We start from the raw sequence: 20,967 nt of genomic DNA on the forward strand, positions 1-20,967 counted from the left end.
TGGGAAAATATTTGTATGTTTCTCAATGTCATTTTAATGTGATTTAATAGCTGGAAGGAAGGCCAGCAACATGTGCCCTGACTGCTCATTGCAGCTCACTAACCTCAAAGTGAGAATATCCAGTACAAGTTATATAGAGTTTTCCATAAATGGGTATGCAAATTCTGAGTATCCACTGTGAAGTGTCAAGTTGTTCTCAACTGCTACTGACATTAATGAAAATTGACTTCACTTAGCACATCACATATTTGAAACATGGGTATTAGAGTTAACTTCTACCAAACACCACAAAGGTCAAGCAACCAAGACATTTTAAATGTACTACAGAAGACTTGGATTAAATCCATCAAGATACAGATTGCTGTAGGGAGAGCAGGATGCTTATTATTATTATTATTATTATTATTATTGTGCTTTATATTAGCCAATAACACTAGGGTCAGGGCACTTTCCTGGGCCGTGCAAGAATATTTACAAACCCTTCCTCCAAATGATTTAGAGCAGGTATTTGAACCTTGGCCTTCTGCATCTCTGGTGAGTTCCCTAAATACTGGGATAGTGGATATTCTGAAGGTGAGAACTACCAGCTAGTTCCCAAAATTCTCAATCCGTGTACCACTGTTTTTTTTATTTTGTTTTTGACACCTTAGGCATGTTCTGAGTATGCACTCTGCTTCTTGATCAAGACCTATATGAAAGATAAGTGAATTATACTTACTTCATAGGGCTAGCAGGGACCACAAGGGTCATCTAATCTAGTCCCCTGCCAAGATGTAGTATTATTTATCTAAACCATCCAGCACTGGTGGCCCTCCAGCTTCTTGTTGAAAACCATCCAGTCTGTTTTTGAAAACCTCTAGCAAAGAAGACTCCACAACCTCCTGTACAGTCTCTTCCATTGTCTTCAGACCCCCAAACAGGAGGTGGTTGGAGTAAAGTGGGTAGTTGCCCCCAGGCCTGACATTTCAAAGGGGCCCAGAGCTCCAGCTGCAGCCTCTGCTACTCTGACAGCAGTGGTGACTGGTGCTCTGGGCTCCTTTGAATTGCAGCAGCAGCACTGCTGTGCACAGCTGTGAGAGACGGGGGTAGCCCAGTGTCACTGCCAAAATGATAATGAGAGCAGAATGCCCTAGGATCCATTCCTGCCACCTTCAGCCCTGCCCCATTTGGGACACAGGGCCAGATGCCCCTCATACTTTGCCCTGGGACCCACGGCTGCTGCCAATAATGCTCTATCAGGTGGGAAAATTTTCCTGAGATTTAATTTTAATCTGGTATGCTTACTTTGAACCCATTGCCTTCTTTTCTGTTCTCTGTGGCAAGAGAGAGAACAACAGTCTTATATCTTTTTTACAGCAGCCTTTCGAGTATCTGAAGACAGCTATCGCGTCCCAGCTGGAGTGATAGTTCTAATGTAGGATTCAGGCCTGTTTCGTCACCTGAATGTTGGGTCTAGTTTGCTCAATTGATTTTTGATACACTTATAGCCTTACTAATATGTGTGAAGGAAGGACAAACACACTGAGTTGTTTCTGCCTGGCCAGATGGGCTTGTTAGTATAATGGGAACAGATAAGAAGAGATAAAGAGTTACTCGGAATGGGGAAAGTATAATTTATGAACATACATTGAAAGGCTGCCTGGCTCCAAGGCTCTCAAGCCAAGGTTAAGCAACCATCTGGGAGGGGCAAGAGAGCTGGGAGGGGGGACATAAGAAACACTAAAAGCCAAACAAAAGTCTAGCCTTGGCTGGTACACAACCTCACTCCTCACCCCTCCCTTGGGACACAAAAGAGGTGGAATGAAGACTGCAGATTCTCGTCCATCCCAAAATAGGGCATGCAATTCTGTAGGACCAGGGTGTGCATTGCAGATGTATTTATGCCTGCTAAGGATGAGGTAGTGAAGGAGACCTGGGGAAAATTAGGTCTCCGCAGAATCAGAGCTGTGGATATATTTGCTTGAAACTAACCACAATAAACATTGCACTCTTCAAATGTTAAATTTCTTGTTTTCTGCTTTCTGTCTGCAGGACAAGAACCAGAGGAGAAGGTAAGAGAGAAAAGCCCCTAACATCCCCCTTAAATCTCCCCTTTTACAAACTAAACATACCCTGTTTCTTTAGTCTTTGTTGGTATGGTTTGCATTCCATACTGTTGGTCATCTTTGTCACTAGCCTCTGGATTCTTTCCAGTTTTTCATAGAATCATAGAACACTTGGCCTGGAAGGGACCTCGAGAGGCCAACGAGTCCAGCCCCCTGTCCCAATGGCAGGACCAAGTACTGTCTAAACCACCCCTGATAGACATCTATCTAACCTGTTCTTAAATATTTCCAGAGATGGAGATTCCACATCCTCCCTTGGCAATTTATTCCCCTGTTTGACCACCCTGACAGTTAGGAACTTTTTCCTAATATCCAACCTAAACCTCCCTTGCTGCAGTTTGAGTCCATTGCCTCTTGTTCTGCCCTCAGAGGTCAAAAAGAACACGTTTTCTCCCTCCTCCTTATGGCTATGTCTACACGTGAACCCTACATCGAAATAGCCTATTTCGATGAATAATGTCTACACGTCCTCCAGGGCTGGCAACGTCGATGTTCAACATCGATGTTGCGCAGCACCACATCGAAATAGGCCCTGCGAGGGAACGTCTACACGCCAAAGTAGCACACATCGAAATAGGGGTGTGAGGCACAGCTGCAGACAGGGTCGCAGGGCAGACTAGCACTTCCGGGGCAACAGCTAGCTGCTCCCTTAAAGGGCCCCTCCCAGACACACTCAGGCTACGTCTACACGTGCACCCAACTTCGAAATAGCTTATTTTGATGTTGCGACATCAAAATAGACTATTTCGATGAATAACGTCTACACGTCCTCCAGGGCTGGCAACGTCGATGTTCAACTTCGACGTTGCTCAGCCCAACATCGAAATAGGCGCAGCGAGGGAACGTCTACACGCCAAAGTAGCACACATCGAAATAAGGGAGCCAGGCACAGCTGCAGACAGGGTCACGGGGCGGACTCAACAGCAAGTCGCTCCCTTAAAGGGCCCCTCCCAGACACGCTTTCATTAAACAGTGCAAGATACACAGAGCCAACAACTAGTTGCAGACCCTGTATATGCAGCACGGACCCCCAGCTGCAGCAGCAGCAGCCAGAAGCCCTGGGCTAAGGGCTGCTGCCCACGGTGACCACAGAGCCCCGCAAGGGCTGGAGAGAGAGTATCTCTCAACCCCCAGCTGATGGCCGCCATGGAGGACCCCGCTATTTCGATGTTGCGGGACGCGGATCGTCTACACGTCCCTACTTCGATGTTGAACGTCGAAGTAGGGCGCTATTCCCATCCCCTCATGGGGTTAGCGACTTCGACGTCTCGCCGCCTAACGTCGATTTCAACTTCGAAATAGCGCCCAACACGTGTAGACGTGACGGGCGCTATTTCGAAGTTACTGCCGCTACTTCGAAGTAGCGTGCACGTGTAGACGCAGCTTCAGACTGCACAGCATGCGGTCTGAGGAGCCATAGGCACGCACACCTCGGGCAACGCAGTCATGGACCCCCAGCAGCAGCAGCAGCAGCAGCAGCAGCAGCAGCAGCAGCAGCAGCAGCAGCCAGAGGTCCACCCAGCCGCCCCTGCAGGAGCAGGGCTCGCCCTGCTCCATGCCATGCGGGAGGCAGCTGAGCACCTCCTTTCCACACCAGAGGAGGAGTGGCCCGCAGGGGAGCAGGACTCACCCCCCAACCCTGCAGCACCCTGACCCCACCCGCCTCACACGCCGCCGCCTGTGGAGCTACTCCACCAGCACCGACTGGTGGGAGCAGCTAGTGCTTGAGGAGTGGGATGATGACTGCTGGCTCAGGAACTTTAGGATGAGCTGGCAGACATTTATGGAGCTGTGTCGGTGGCTCACCCCCGCACTCAGGCACCAGGACACTGCCATGCGGTGTGCCCTCCCAGTGCAGAAACGGGTCGGCATCGCTGTCTGGAAGCTGGCCACTCCCGACAGCTACCGATCCGTGGGCCAGCAGTTTGGCGTCGGCAAGGCCACTGTCGGGGCTGTCCTCATGGAGGTAAGAGGACCCATGGGGGGAGGCGGGGGAGGCAGCCCTGGCAGGGCAGTGGGGCCCGGGCAGGGCAGGGCAGGGGAGGGGAGGGGAGGGCAGGGGGGCCCGGGCAGGGCAGGGCCATGCACACCCTTCTCACCCCTCATTGGTGCTCTCCCATGTGCTTCCCCTGCAGGTTGTGCGTGCCATCAACGCCATGCTCCTCCACAGGCTCGTGAGGCTGGGGGACCCAGATGCCACCATCGCGGGCTTTGCCACGCTGGGCTTCCCCAATGGCTTCGGGGCTCTGGATGGGACTCACATCCCCATCCACGCCCCGCAACACAGTGGAGGATGCTACATAAACCACAAGGGCTACCACTCAGTGGTCCTCCAGGCCTTGGTGGACAGCTGGGGCCATTTCCAGGATGTTTATGTGGGCTGGCCTGGCATCACCCACGACGCCTGGGTTTTCCGGAACTCGGGCCTGTGCCGCCGGCTGGAGGCAGGGACCTACATCCCCCAGTGCGAGATCCCTGTGGGGGACACCACCATGCCCCTCTGCGTCATCGCAGATGCGGCATACCCCCTCCGGCTCTGGCTCATGCACCTGTACACGGGCCATCTGTCTGCCAGCCAGGAGCGCTTCAACCAGCACCTGAACCACGCACGCCAGGTGGTGGAGCGCTCATTTGGCCGCCTCAAAGGGTGCTGGAGATGTCTCCTCACCCGCCTCGATGCGGGCCCCACCAACATCCCCCAGATTGTGGGTGGGTGCAGCGCCCTACACAACCTGGTGGAGAGCAAGGGGGAGGCCTTTTTTCAGGGCTGGGCTGTGGAGGCCGGCAGGGCCGACGTGCAGCCACCCGCTGCCCCCAGTCAGCAGGTGGACCCCGAAGGGACCCGGGTCCGGGAGGCCCTGCGGGCCCACTTCGATGGGGCCGCGGGGTGAACTCTGCCAGGCCCCCCACTGCGCCCCCCCCTTCCTCCACAACACTCTCTGCCCCTATGCCCACACCACGGAGCACCCAACAGCACACACCCCCCCACACTTTTCCTGGACAAATAAAAGCACGCACTTGTTTGTAAAATCAAACTGGTTTTCTTTTAACTGTTCTTTTTACTAATACCAAACTATATACAAGAACTTCTAACTATTATAAGTGAAAAATAAAAAAGTATGCATATATTTACAAAAAAAAAACAGGGATTGCAAGGAAGGGGAGAACTATTTACATGGGGGGGACGGGGCAAACGGGGGGCACAAATAAATAAGTCCAAACTATATACGGGGGGGAGGCCACATCGTGGGCCCCACGCCCCTATAGTCCGGCACTGGGGGTGGGCGGCCGGGAGCCCCGCCTCGGCCGCAGCCCTGTCCGGGGCTGGCTGGGGGCCGGGCGGACCGGCAGATACGTCCGGCGAGTCTCAGCTGGCCCCAGGTCTCCCTCGGCGGTCCAGCCCTTGGTTGCAGGTGGCAGGGCGATGGCGGATGGGACGGCGACGAGCGGAGCAGCGGGTGGCGCGGCGGGTGGAGCACTCAGGGCGGGCGCAGTGGCGGCCGGTGCAGCATGTGGGGCCAGGTAGTCCACTAGCCGGTTGAAGGTGTCCATGTAGGCCCCCCATGCCTCTTGGCGCCAGGCCAGCACCCGCTCCTGCAGATGGAGGTGGCGTTGCTGCACCCACAGGCGTTGCTCCATGACCTCCAGCTGCCGGTGGTGGAGGGCCAGCAGCTCGGGGTCCGTCGCTGTCGGGTGGTGGTGCTGGGTCCACCGTCTTGCCCGCTGTGGGGCCGGTCGGTCCTCCGCCGAGGGGCTGGCCTGGAGCGATGGCCCCGGAGGGGATTCCGGGACCACTGAAGCCTCGCCGGTGCTCTCCGGTCCTTCCGATAGTGCAGCTGCGGAACACAGGAGCGGGGGAAGAAGAGTGGAGACAGGCGTTAGTGTGGGCCCCGAGCTGTGGCCTTTGTCCCCTCACCCCTGTGCTGCAGGTTCCCCATCCCCGGGAGATGCTGCTGTGATGGGGTTCAAGGGTCCCCCTGCACTGCACCCCGTCCCCCGGCAGGAGTGACTCTCACTTCACTCAGCAGGGTCTGACAGGAGAGGTTTCTTAGGCAACAGATGCCCGGTTTCTCCCAGAAGTGACACTACAGCAGTCAGAGACAGTCCTTCCAACCCGTCCTGGGGAGAAGACCCCAAGGGGTGCCCCTCTGGGGTGTAGCTTTCCCCCTCCTCCGGCTGGCTGCCTTCCAGCTCTCCCTTCCCCTAGCCTCTATCTGCGCCCCCCTCCCCCGATTCAAAGCCAGCTCGGCTCCTCCCTCCTCTTTGTTCAGGGCAGAGGTGTAACCTGCCAGTTGTAGCCCCAGGATCATCCTTAGCCACTGGGAGCTATTCAGCTTGTTGCCCATATCTAGCCTGAGACTCGCATTTGCACTCCCCCAACTCCATCGCATGCTGCTGCTGCTGCTGCAGGGTGTCCCACCCCCTCCTCCCGGGGGACCCTGGAGTTTCCGCTCCCCCCAGCCCCGGGGATAGGGCATGGCACTGTCGTGCTGGGGGGTGGGGGCAGGGGCTGAAGCACTGCTGTGAGGGACATGGCACTGCTGTCCTTGGGGCCATGGCCATCTGGGCATGTGGAGGGCCCTGGCCACATATCTATTACCCCTGCCCCTCAACCCTGGGGGTGTACACCGGGGGGGTACATACCTGTAGGTCCACTCCCACGGTCGGGGGACACCCAGGGGGCGGATGCCCGGCTGCTGCTCCAGGATGGCAAGAGGATCTGGAGCCCGGTGTCAGAGGACCCTCCTCCTCCTCCTGCTCCGGTGTCCCGGGGGTGGGCTCCAGGGGGGGCCCCCAGGGTGCGGGGCTTACCTCCGGGGTGGACTCCGGCTCCGGGGCCTGCTGGGGCTCCTCGGCTGAGGTATTAAGAGTGGCCGGAGGGGAGGAGGTGTGCTGGGGGTCCAGAATGTCCCTGAGCTCCCTGTAAAAGGGGCAAGTAATGGGGGCAGCCCCAGATCGGCCGGCCACATCCTGGGCCCAGGCATAACCCCGCCGCAGCTCTTTGACTTTACTCCGGACATGGTCCGGAGTGCGGGCAGGGTGACCCCGGGCGGCCAGGCCCTCGGCCAGCTGAGCGAACGTATCCGCATTCCGCCTCTTGCTCCCCATTACCTGGAGCACCTCCTCCTCACTCCAGAGGCCCAGCAGGTCCCGAAGCTCGGCCTCCATCCAGGAGGGGCACCGCTGCCGCTTGCCACCCTGGCTGCCAGCCCACGAGCCCTGGCTGCCCTGGATCCCCTTGGGGTGGGTTCCCCTGGGGGCGCTGGGGGGGGCTGCCAGGAAGCCATCGCAGCTGGGGCGGCAGACAGTGGTGGCTCAGAGACGTGCAGGCTGGCCGCGTGTCTGGGCTGCCGCCTGCACGTTCTCTCAGCTTCCTGCACAGGAAAGGGAGGGGGAGGGGACCTTTAAGGGGCCGCTCCACGCAGCCACCATTGAGCTCAGGGGCTGGAGAGAGCGTCTCTCAACCCCTCAGCTGATGGCCACCATGGAGGACTCCGCAATTTCGATGTTGCGTGACGCGCAACGACTACACGGTCCTTACTTCGACGTTGAACATCGAGGTAGGGCGCTATTCATGGGGTTAGCGGCTTCGACGTCTCGCCGCCTAACGTCGATGTTAATATCGAAATAGCACCCAACACATGTAGCCGTGACGTGCGCTATTTCGAATTTAGTGCCGCTACTTCGAAGTAGCGTGCACGTGTAGACACGGCTTATGACACCCTTTTAGATACCTGAAAAGTGCTATCATGTCACCCCTCAATCTTCTCTTTTCCAAGCTAAACAAGCCCAATCCTCTCATCCTTTCTTCATAGGTCACCTTCTCTAGACCTTTAATCATTCTTGTCACTCTTTTCTGGACCCTCTCTAACATATCCACATCTTTCTTGAACTGCAGTGCCCAGAACTGGACACAATATTCCAGCTGAGGCCTAACCAGTGCAGAGTAGAGCGGAAGAATGACTTCTCGTGTCTTGTTCACAACACACCTGTTAAAGCATCCGAGAATCATGTTTGATTTTTTTGCAACAGCATCACACTGTTGACTCATATTTACCTTGTGGTCCACTATAACCCCTAGATCGCTTTCTGCTGTAGTCATTCCTAGACAGTCTCTCCCCATTCTGTATGTGTGAAACTGATTGTTCCTTCCCAAGTGGAGCACTTTGCATTTGTCCTTATTAAACTTCATCCTGTTTACCTCAGACCCTTTCTCCAATTTATCCAGGTCATTTTGAATTATCACCCTATCCCCCAAAGCAGTTGCAACCCCTCCCAGCCTGGCATCATCTGCAAACATAATAAGCGTACTTTCTGTGCCAATATCTAAATCGTTGATGAAGACATTGAACAGAACTGGTCCTAGCACAGACCCCTGCGGATCCCCACTTGTTATACTTTTCCAGCATGATGAGAACCACTAAGAACTACTCTCTGAGTACGGTTATCTAGCCAGTTATGCACCCACCTTATAGTAGCCTCATCTAAATTGTATTTGCCTAGTCTTTTGATAAGAATATCATGTGAGACCGTACCAAATTCTTTACTGAAGTCTAGGTATACCACAGCTACCTCTTCTCCCCTAGCCACAAGGCTCATTATCCTAGCAAAGAAAGCTATCAGATTAGTTTGACACAATTTTTCTTTACAAACCCATGCTGGCTGTTCCTCATCACCTTACCACCTTCCAAATGCTTGCAGATGATTTATTTAATTACCTGCTTCATTATCTTTCCTGGCACTGAAGTTAAGCTGACTGGCCTGTAGTTTCCTGGGTTATTCTTATTCCCCTTTTTATAGATAGGCACTATATTTGCCCTTTTCCAGTCTTCTGGAATCTCTCCTGTCTCCCATGATTTTCCAAAGATGATAGATAAGGGCTCAGATACCTCCTCTATCAGCTCCTTGTGGCTACGTCTACACGTGCAGCCAACATCGAAATCGCTTATTTCGATGTTGCGACATCGAAATAGTCTATTTCGATGAATAACGTCTACACGTCCTCCAGGGCCAGCAACGTCGATGTTCAACTTCGACGTTGCTCAGCCCAACATCGAAATAGGCGCAGTGAGGGAACGTCTACACGTCAAAGTAGCACACATCGAAATAGGGATGCCAGGCACAGCTGCAGACAGGGTCACAGGGCAGACTCAACAGCAAGCCGCTCCCTTAAAGGGCCCCTCCAGACACAGTTGCACTAAACAACACAAGATACACAGAGCTGACAACTGGTTGCAGACCCTGTGCCTGCAGCATAGATCCCCAGCTGCCGCAGAAGCAGCCAGAAGCCCTGGGCTAAGGGCTGCTGCCCACGGTGACCATAGAGCCCCGCAGGGGCTGGAGAGAGAGCATCTCTCAACCCCCCAGCTGATGGCCGCCATGGAGGACCCAGCAATTTCGACGTTGCGGGACGCGGATTGTCTACACGGTCCCTACTTCGACGTTGAACGTCGAAGTAGGGCGCTATTCCTATCTCCTCATGAGGTTAGCGACTTCGACGTCTTGCCCCCTAACTTCGAAGTTGGTGCCGCTACTTCGAAGTAGCGTGCACGTGTAGATGCAGCTTGTGTGTTCTGGGATGCATTTCATCAGGCCCTGGTGACTTGCAGACATCTAATTTTTCTAAGTGATTTTTAACTTATTCTTTTTTTATTTCAACTTTATTTTCTATATCCTTTCCATATATTGGATGAATGTCGGGGTTGGGATACACTACAACCACAGATCCTTCTTGACAGTGTTGCCACAAAGTCCGTGTTCCTCCATATTTAAATTCAAGCATGTGGCTTTTCTTCCATAAGTATAGCACCTTACATTTGTTTTGCTGAATTCTATTGTGTTGTCAAAAGCCCCAGTCTCCAGTTTATCTTATTTATTTGAGCTCTGTTCTCCACAATGTTGGTGACTCCCCGCTAGTTTTGTGTAATCTGTGAATTTGATCTCTATGCTTATATCCAGACCATTAATAGTTTGAGGATTCTCAGGAGCTTATTGGTTCTGGGGGCCAAATCAAAGCTTGGGCATGCAGACAATTGCCACAGGCAGAAATGTAGGTGGGGAATTATGGTCACCTGAGCAAGGGTTTTTGAATGTCCATGATACTTAAATGTTGGACCTAGGCATCTAAAGAGGTGGTTAAGTCCCTATGTCCCCCTTGTGAATCTAGTCCTCTGAATGAAAAAAATGAGGTTCTTTTCAGAAATGCCATTTTACATGGTTCAGTGAAAGTGCAAAGAGTGTGTTTGGCAGGGAGGGAGAAGGAGAACAAGCTTGGCATAGCCATGCTGTAAACAACCTACTTGCCAGAGTTGCCAGGACATAGTTCAGCCTAGGGTCTCATGCATAGGATGGGTGGTGTCTTTAAAGGGTTCCCATCAGCCAGCAAAAGAATTGTTGCCACCTATTGTCACAAGGTAAAAGTAACAAGTGAACTTAACAGTCCATTCACACACAGCCTCACACTTCCCTGAATGATGTTTCGGTATTAGATAAAATGATTGGCAAGTGACAATCTATTTGGCAGAATTAATTTGGATAAAGGCATTACATTGTATTATATTTACTTGTGAGGCAGATATTTCAGTAACACCTCTGGATGCTAGCTGATATACTTTAAGAAATTGCAGTGTATTTCATAACAAATGTTTATAACACAAATTGCAAGGTCTGGCAGCAGTTTTGAAGCCAGAATCGAGTGCCAAGAGGAAAATCTGAGAAAGATAAGAAGTAAAAAACGCCGAGAAAACCATAAATGTTACTCAATGAGTTTTCTTCTGCAAACATTCTTAAGTCAGAGAGCTTAGATATATTGTACACTTTTAAATTATTTCCCAAGCAGCTTTGACTTTTGCTTAGCCCTCTTTCTTAACAGTACTCCTAGTAGTTTGTTGTTTCTGTGTCATGAGATTGCAACCCACAATCCAGCTGCCCTTGTGTTCTGGTTCATTTCTATTGCGAACATGAATCTTTAGGATTGACTGTTTTTGCTTTATATATATATACACACACTATCCTTCCAGGTACTGGAGCGAATGGAGTGGTTTTACACTGAACATGTCTAGATAGAACTCTATCAATCACCTGGGGTTACCCCTACAATTTCATTAACTTCACTCTTACTGATATCACTTGCCCATGTAATCCAGCTTGCAGCGACTCTGCAACGCCACCCCTGTCTATTAACTTCACCAAGTGCCATTCTATCAAGAGAGGAAGAGGAGGTCTGACTACATCCAGAGTCTCTTAACCCACGTTCTGCGGAACACCGGTGTTCCGTGAACACCTCGCATGAGTGTCTGACACTTTTTTGATATCCTGCACTGATGGTAAGTATTTTCTGTTATTAAAGCCAGACACAATGTTACTTCTTCATAGCTGTGATACCAGCTTAAATTACTTTGTTTTGTTTTTGCTATATATATTGCTTACATTTGTTTGTTTTTTAGTCTGACAACAATTTTTGGAAGAAATGTCCATAGGTGCTCTGCATAAAAAAATATTATTTAGCGTTCCATGCTCTCAAAAGTTTAAGAAATGCTGGAGCAGTCTCTCATGGACTCTGGATCCCACAGAACACCAGCAGCAAAAGAGATCATTGCAAAGGATCTACCAGTCATTCCCTTCCCATAACCCAAAAAGGTTTCAGTGTGACATACCACCAGCTAATTAAGTGAGTGTGACGAGAGCCACAACAGAACACAGGTGCCTAAGGACGATATTCAGGCATCACTGACATTCTTAAAACCCCTCTACAGGTGTTCCCTAACCCTATAAGCGCATACCCCTAATGCACCCAGCCGCCCAAGTCCTAATGCTGAACCAGAGCTAATGAATTACTGGGAGCTCTTGTGTGTGCCTCTGCCCAGGCCGTTGTTTTCATATTAGGCATCCCCCTTCCTGTCTTGCCTGTGGGATCTGATCTGATCGATATTCTCACACAAAAATACCCAGGGGTGAACAGGTCAGATTTCTAGGGAGCTGGTTGGTGTGTCTGTTCTACAAAATACTCAATAACTCAGGGGCTAGGGCACTTACCTGGATGGGAGAGACCAGTGCTTCACAATTCCTTGCTTCATAACTGCTAAGGAAGGACTTGAAGTTAGGTCTCATGCATCTCAGAGAATACGCCTCATCATGGGTTTATGGGTAAAAGGGGGACATCACAACTTTCTCCTCAGTTTTTCTTGACTGAGCACTGACCTACCTCAGGCATCCAATTCCAGGAGAGGAGTCATGGCTGCAGACTACAAGTAGGGATAGGCACCCACCTCTGGCCCAGAGTTACATACCTTACTGCCTTTGAAAGCCTGATCTGATGCCACACCCCTTTGCTTGCTGTTTCTTATTGGCTAGCTTAGATGGTTCCCTCCTCAGTTTGCTGACTTTTGTGAATCCCCACGCATTTGTGGGCACCCAACTTTCCCATGCATCGTGCATGTAGCCGGGGCACCTAACTTGAGGCTGTGGATTCCACTAAAATTAGATACATCCACAGGTGGTTATGCCACACTTACATCCCTGCTTGTGAATCCAGCCTAAAGAACCTATAGACTTTTTTGCTGGTTGGCAAGGAATGCAGTGATGACTCATGACTCCCAGCCTCCTGGAGGTAGGGAAATTCCAGTGTCAGAGCTTCTGCTTTTCTTTAATTATCAAAGATTGTGCAGATTTACAGCTGCATCAGCCAGGGGAAAGATGTGAAATGGTCACTGTGTTATATGGTAGTATGCTACCCTGAGACCTGCTGCCTTGAGATAATTTAGCCACAGGTTTTACAGCCTGTGATTGGAAATCCTCACAATGCCCCTTGCAGTACATTAGCCTTCCAGAGTGACTTATGTTTGGTATGTGACTGTATAGGACTATACTTTGGAATGCTCCCCTTAAGGGACCCATTATTGACCCTGGAGATCTTGCTATTGGAATGCTAAGCTCTTTCGTTAAGGGCCTTCTAGGTTTTCAATTTCTATTTTAAAGGCATGGCATTTTGCACACATTAGCTCTGTCAATAGTGCGCTTTGTGTGAAGGTCAGAGCTAAGCCTGTTGAGTTTAACTGGAGATTTACACAGTTTGTTATTGATACAGCCTGGCATTTTCTATAAAGACAAAATGTACAGGGATTTGGGTATTTAACAGGAAGTAGAACACCTAGCTCCCCTATGGTCCTTTCAAAATACCATCCAAAATCATAACAAAGCCCCAGCTAATGCCTAGCTTTGTTCCCCTCCAAACTGTGTGCTGTGATCATGGTATTTATTTATGGCTATGTCTTCTTCTGTGCCATCACTTATTCTAATGACTAGACTGTATTTCAGTACCTCCAGTGAACACTGACCTCATCAGTCTCCCAGTGTGTTTATTTTAAAATGACATACAAGGTGGGGAAAGCACATGAGGAATCAAGACAGTGATGAGTGCTGAGTACTCATGGAGATATTAACACTCCCAACCACATAGGACTGCTTTGACGCTTTCGTTTCTTAGGGTGCCACATTGCCTTCCACACACTGAGGGTAAGTATGCAAATTTTTGTGGGAAGTGGGATAGGAGTTAGGACTTTGCCTGATGGCTGGTCTGTCTTGGGCTCCAAATGGTGGTGGCAGGCGCTGGGCATGAACAGAACTATCTGAAGGCCATTTTGAGTATCTACATTGTCACAGGGTTCACTCACCACTATGGTGCCTCCTGCTGGCTGTTAGGGGGATTTGTGCTGCTTATCAGTGCACCCTGTCCTGGCGGTGCCTCGCTATCGTTATCACCACCTGCAGATCCACCTCAGCCCAAGTATTACAGCATCCACTTCATGATGTGCCCCTCCAATGATACCACTCTTCCCATTTCCCCTTCCGGGGAAACAGTGCTATAGTTTAGTCGCTATAGTTTAGCCACTTCCCTGGTGGTGACTGGGAAGAAGGGAGTGCGAAAGCCTCCCATCACTCCAGGTCCCAGCCCAGGGATTCTGTACCTAGCATCCTCCTGCTGCCTCTTCTTAACTTCTCACCACTGCTGCTTCAATTCCCTCATCTACTCCCTGGGGCAGCAGCCCCTTCTTCACTCTTTTCTCACGGCATTGAGCTACCAAGTCCCAGGAGTCAGTCAATCTTGCTCTCCTCCCGCCACTCCCATTCCCTGCTGGGAACTGCCCATCCAAGGTGCTACCTCATTACAGCCCTCTGGGAACTTACTCATCTCTTCTGGGCTCTCAGCAGCTACCGTCTGCAACTGGTACTTCAGTTCCTTTCAGGTGAGCCTCTTGAGCCCTGATCTGCTGCTTCTTGCAACGTCTCATATTGGTTACTCCTTGTGCAGCCTCCTTAAGCTGATTTTTAATTCCTTCTCTGCCAGTATGGGTCAGACGTCCCATCACACACTTAGAGCTAGGGGTGTGATACCCAGCTCAAGGAGATGTACCCATGGTGGCTACACCTACATTACAGAGATCTTTTGAAAGAAGCTCTTCCGGAAGATCTCTTCCAAAAGAGCTTCTTTCGAAAGAGGGCATCCACACACTAAGAAGCTGATCAAAAGGGTGATCTGCTCTTTCGAAAGAGACCATCCACACAGCTGCTGCTCTTTTAAAAGAATAGGCTAGGGATCGAAAATGAAGACATTTCCTTCAAAAGAAGGGCCCTGAGGCATGTCTACATAAATTTTATTTCTAAAGAAGCTTTCAAAAGAAATGGGAAAGGAAGAGCAATTTCAAAAGGAGCACGGCATTCTTTTGATTTACTTTCAAAAGAACACTTTTTGTGTGAAGACGCTTCATGGGCTCTGTCAGAAGAGTCCCCTTCTTTTGAAAAATCTTCCAAGAGAACTTGCTAGTGTAGATGCAGCCACTAATTCTGGCCAAGCTAGCATGCTAAGAATAGAGTGTGGCCATGGCAGCATGGGCAGTGGGAAAGACTCAGGTGGGAGGGATAGCTCAACGGTTAGAGCATTGACCTTATAAACCCAGAGTTTTGAGGTCAATCCTTGAGGGGGTCTTTCAAGGGTCTGGAGCTGGTTAGATTTAAAACAAAATTAGGGACTGTGCTAGTTCCTGCCGTGCAGACGGGACTGAACTTGATGACCTCTTGAGGTGCCTTACAGGTCTATGATATATATCCATGTTTACCTAAGGCTATCTACCCTTGCTGACCAACAAAGGCAGTCACTCAGTTGAATCTGAGGATTTGTCTATTTGCCTGAATTACAGCTCTCAGCTTACTGTACTGTGCAATCCCTCCCATAGACAGACAAGGCTTGAAAATATGCTCTTGAGTTAGTGGTGGTGCCTCTGCACTGAGGACTGGACACTGGTGGGTGCAAGTAGTAGATGTAGCCTATTATGTTTCCAAAGATTTTAGGAACATCAAAGGGTTTTATATCATAGTAAGGACTGATTTTGATGGAAGGTTCATCAGAGGCTGTGTCTACACTATGAGCTCAAATTGATCTTATTAAAATTGATTTATTAACGCTGTGTTTTATCAGTTCGATTTTGAACATCTTCACTTTCCCACAGGCTCCCCACAAAACTGACTTATTGCTGCCACACACACGTCACCAAAATTGATTGTTGCAGCAGTATATTGTGGGAACCTACCCCACAGTTCCCTGAGTCCTGTAGCATTATGGCTATTTTTATGGGTGCAGCCTAGGGAGGAAAAAATGCCCTGCAAGTGGCTGTGGGTATCTGATGACATGTTCCCACATTTCATTTCCCTCATTCTCCTGCTGTGTTACCCAAACGTCCCTTTTTCCAGGCAGGATCTGGCTTGTCCGTAGAAGAGATTTGCTTTTTGGAATTGATGGGAGGGGTAGCAAAGCACTTAGGAAAGGTTAGAAAAAAGATTTTGGGTTTCCCAACTGACAGGTTTTCAAAATGGGATGCAAAAGCACTGGATCTTTGGAGGCTCGGATCTGGATTTAGACCTCCAGCAAAGAAAATCCTCAGATCGATAATTTTGTCTCAAAGGCCCAAGAACCAGCCTGAGGCACCAAGAGGTGGGTTCCTCCTGGACTGGGCTGAAGGTGCAGACCCTCCTGGATCTATGGAGTGAGGAGGATCTACTCCAAGACCCCAAAGTGAAAGTGCTGTAATGCCCAAGATTATGCCAGATGACCACCACCCCGACAGAACGAGGTCATCTCCCCCCCTGCAGCATGGAGGAAGTCCAGGGGCAGATGAAGGTGCTCTGGCAGGGCTACATCGGGGCACAGTGTGCTGGCTGACACTCCAGGGCAGGACCACTTACTACCAGCAGGCCCAGGCTTGGATCTAGGTTTAGACCTGGCAAAGGAGACCCTTAGAACAAGAATTTTCATCCTTTCAACCACTGCAAAACCCGGAAATGCCGTGTAAGTAGTAGACAGGAGCACAGCACTGAAAATGCGATGTATTATGAACTCAGCTGAGAGCTCAGCCGGTCACTGCAAGCCTTGCTTTGAGAACTGTGGTAATTGTAGTGCTACTACATTGCCTTCAATGGCCTTTGGATGAAACCCAGATAAAAATTTGCTCTGATAGGACAGCCACTCTTGTGACAGTTTTTTCTTCTGTTGACCAGATATCGTGTCCACTGATGGAGACTTGCCCCAGGATGGATAAAAGACCCCTGAATATATCAGCCAGAGAATTTCTCCCGGGCGGCTGCCAGCCCCCAAAAATTGTGGCTGCTGAGAGAGACTTCCCCCGGGTGGCTGCAAGGCTCCCGAATAGCTGCCAGCCCCCCATATCCTAGCTGCTGAAGGAGACTTCCCTTGGCCATCACCAGGACTGTCACTGCACGCAAGCTGCCTGGCACCTTGTGCAACGCATCCTTTTATTGGTTCGGAGTCAAGCCACATGATGCGACTGGGCATGGGAAATAACCAGATTGCGCAGCGCCTCTGGGCAGAGGGAAAGGAGGGGATGTGGGTGTCAGAACAAAATGTAAACAGCTGAAAATAAGTTTTTCATCCCATCAAACAAGCATGAACCCCTGCAACAGCCTAGCGGCTGCATGGTGTATGTGGTGGTGGGGGCAGTGGCTGGTGCCAGGCAGTGCAGAAAAAAGACAGCTTTCAGAGGTAGACACAGAACCACAGCTGTGCTAAAAGCAAAGAAAGAAAGAGAAGATTTTTCAGCATCTCATACAAACATGACCAAGTAGCCATGGGCTTCCTGGTGCCAAATTGAAATGATCTGCCTGTTGCCTAATTCTTGTGCACCTGAGAGCAGTAGAAATGGAAGAAGCCAGAGTGGAGAACTGTGGGGCATTGTGGGACACATATGGGACATCTCTGGAGGCTAATGAATTCGATTTAAAGACATGGCACTTCCTCACTATCCTTCATTTAGAATTTTAAATTCGAGCTGAACACTACACCCATCTGGTTATGATGATATTATGATATTGATATTATGTCGATTTTAGTGCACCATAAATTGAGCTAATGAAACTTACAGAGAAGACAGAAACTTGGTAAAATTGGACTAAAAGCCTTAAAATTGATATTATCTCATAGGGTAGACATAACCAAATAGTCAGAAATAAAAGAGGAACTTATTTGCCCGGTTGTCTGGAAGAAAAGGAATGTTGTCTCTGTTCAACAGCAGTGAAGGAGTGAAAGGAGACTAGGAATGAAAAGAAAGGACAGGAAGACTGTGGGAACTAGTTTTTGTACTATAGTAATTAAAACTAAAATGTGTATTTTAGATAAGGATGATCTTTTGAAGAATTTATTTACAAACTATGTGAGAAGATCCAAGCATTTCAGGCTGAAGCTGAATAGTCAGATTGGGATCCAAATATCTATGCATGGATTTTATAGAGGGAAGGTTTAATCATCTTCAACCACAAACTAATGAAATGTTTAAAGCAAAAGTTGCCTGTTAAATGGTTTCATTACTACTCTAGGGCTCTTTCCCAGGTTCAGTATTATGCTAATAGCTCTGGCAAACTGGAAGGCTTTTCACCAATAAGTTAACTTTCTACTGATCTCAGAAAGTCCACAAGAAGGAGCTGAATCCCAACCCAATCTCCTGCATTTAAAAAAAAAAGGCGTAGCAAAACAATGAATGGGACAGCTAAACATGTCCCTCTACCTCCCTACTCCTGAAAGTAATCTGGTAGCAGAACCAGCTTCATCTAGAAATTAATTGAGGGGGTCAGATTGCCCTAAAGTCCTCCACTGGAAGCCATGGCCACTGCCAGCTCTGAGGCCCCTGAGTTACACACTAATCAATTCAATTTGTACAGAAGGTGCATCTTTGAAAACACTGATATAACCACCAATCTGTTCTCCAGCTAAATCCCATGGGGACCTTTTAGGCTACAGCCACACAGACAAATTATTTTAAGATAACAGCTATTGTTTCAAAATAACTTAGCTTTTGTCTACACTAAGCATATGCTATTTCAAAAATAAATCTGAAATAGCTGGTGCATTATTTTGAATTCAGTAAAACTCATTGCATGAGGAATAGCACCTATTTCAAAATACCTATGTTGAAAGAGGTGCTGTTAAGACACAGGATAGTGCTTATTTTTATATAAATACTATTTGTGCAGATTGTGTATTTCGAAATAGCTAAGTGCTATTATCATAGAATCATAGAATATTAGGACTGGAAGGGACTTCGAGAGGCCATCGAGTCCAGCCCCCTGTCCCAATGGCAGGACCAAGTACTGTCTAAACCATCCCTGATAGACATCTATCTAACCTGTTCTTAAATAGCTCCATCAATGGAGATTCCACAACCTTCCTTGGCAATTTATTCCCCTGTTTGACCACCCTGACAGTTAGGAACTTTTTCCTAATATCCAACCTAAACCTCCCTTGCTGCAGTTTAAGTCCATTGCCTCTTGTTCTATCCTCAGAGGTCAAAAAGAACAAGTTTTCTCTCTCCTCCTTATGACACACTTTTAGATACCTGAAAACCGCTATCATGTCGCCCCTCAATCTTCTCTTTTCCAAACTAAACAAGCCCAGTTCGTTCAGCCTTTCATCATAGGTCACATTTTCTAGACCTTTAATCATACTTGTCACTCTTTTCTGGACCCTCTCTAACATATCCACATCTTTCTTGAACTGCTGTGCCCAGAACTGGACACAATATTCCAGCTGAGGCCTAACCAGTGCAGAGTAGAGCAGAAGAATGACTTCTCATGTCTTGTTCACAACACGCCTGTTAATGCATCCCAGAATCACGTTTGCTTTTTTTGCAACAGCATCACACTGTTGACTCATATTTACCTTGTGGTCCACTATAACCCCTAGATCCCTTTCTGCTGTAGTCATTCCTAGACAGTCTCTCCCCATTCTGTATGTGTGAAACTGATTGTTCCTTCCCAAGTGGAGCACTTTGCATTTGACCTTATTAAACTTCATCCTGTTTACCTCAGACCCTTTCTCCAATTTATCCAGGTCATTTTGAATTATGACCCTATCCTCCAAAGCAGTTGCAACCCCTTTCAGCTTGGTATCATCTGCAAACATAATAAGCGTACTTTCTGTGCCAATATCTAAATTGTTGATGAAGATATTGAACAGAACCGTTCCTAAAACAGACCCCTGTGGAACCCCACTTGTTATACTTTTCCAGCAGGACTGAGAATCATTAAGAAATTTTGAAATATACTTTTGTGTGCAGCAGCCCTACTTCACAGTAGCTATTCCAGAATAGCTTTACTTCAAAATAGGGCTGCTCTGTGGACATAGCCTCAAGGATCAGACATGCCTTCCCTTGAGTATTGTTCTGAAATCCATGACCTCGGTGTTCTCCCCAAGGCATAAACGGGGCTGAATATAAGGCTGCCACCTTCCTACATAGGAACCCAACTTTTTTTTTAATTAAAGAAAAATCTGATGATTTTTAACTAATCTCATTATTTGGGAAGGCCCAACTCATAATTTAAATGCTTAGAATTGGCAACACTATTAGTGTTACTCTTGGGCTACAGCTGAGTGTCAAAGAGGACAGACAGACAGAGCAAGAGGGGAGACTGAAGACAAGAAAAACTGAAAAAAGATTAAAAAAACCCTGTCTGCTTAAAATAAATAGAACTCCTAATTCCTAATAGCCTGATCCTGATATATTATTTACAATATCTACTCCAGTCCATTACTCCAAATGGATGAGATACTGAATATAACAGTAATCTCCAAGTCTCAAGTCAGCAGTGAACTAGAGTATTATATATGTGAGAAGAGTAGGTATTTTACAATGGCCTTGCTCCTGGACTTAGCATTTCACCGAGCAGATAGTCTCCCACAAGGGCTATTTCAAAATATATAAGTAAAGTTTCAAAATCACTCTGCGGTTTTGGAAAGTGAAAACATGTCCACTGCGTACAAGGTTGATTTCCCACCAGATATATTTCACTTGTGACCTGGTTAAATTAAAAGCTGAGTTATCCAACCCCTCCCCTCCAAAACCAAGTTAGAACTTTGCAAGGACACTATCATCTTAGTTCAACACAGGGGGGGCAAGAGCTGAGTTATTTCCTCTGTACATGTGACAAAAGTTTGGAGGTAGTCTGCTAAGCACAAGCCCTGGAATATGATGCACGTGAGTAGACTCCAGAGTATGTGCCAAGACCCATCATCTTTCACATTACAAGATCAGGGTGCTTCTTAGTTAAAGACCCAACTTGTTTGCATGGGACTTTCACACAACAGGAGTGAGAGTGAAATATTTTAAATGGAAGACAGTGATTATAAAGCCCACAGAAGAATTGGCATGTAGTTAGTGAAAAACACTTTTAACTCATGTTTTGAAACTGACTAGTTGTTAAGTTCCACCATTCCTTTACTATCTCATAGCAGCCAGCTAACATGATTAATGTGTACTGTAGATATTCACAGTCCTTCATAAGAAAGATGGCCAAAGATTTT

This window comes from Carettochelys insculpta, chromosome 1 (genome assembly GCF_033958435.1).
Source record: "Carettochelys insculpta isolate YL-2023 chromosome 1, ASM3395843v1, whole genome shotgun sequence".
NCBI lineage: Eukaryota > Metazoa > Chordata > Testudines > Carettochelyidae > Carettochelys > Carettochelys insculpta.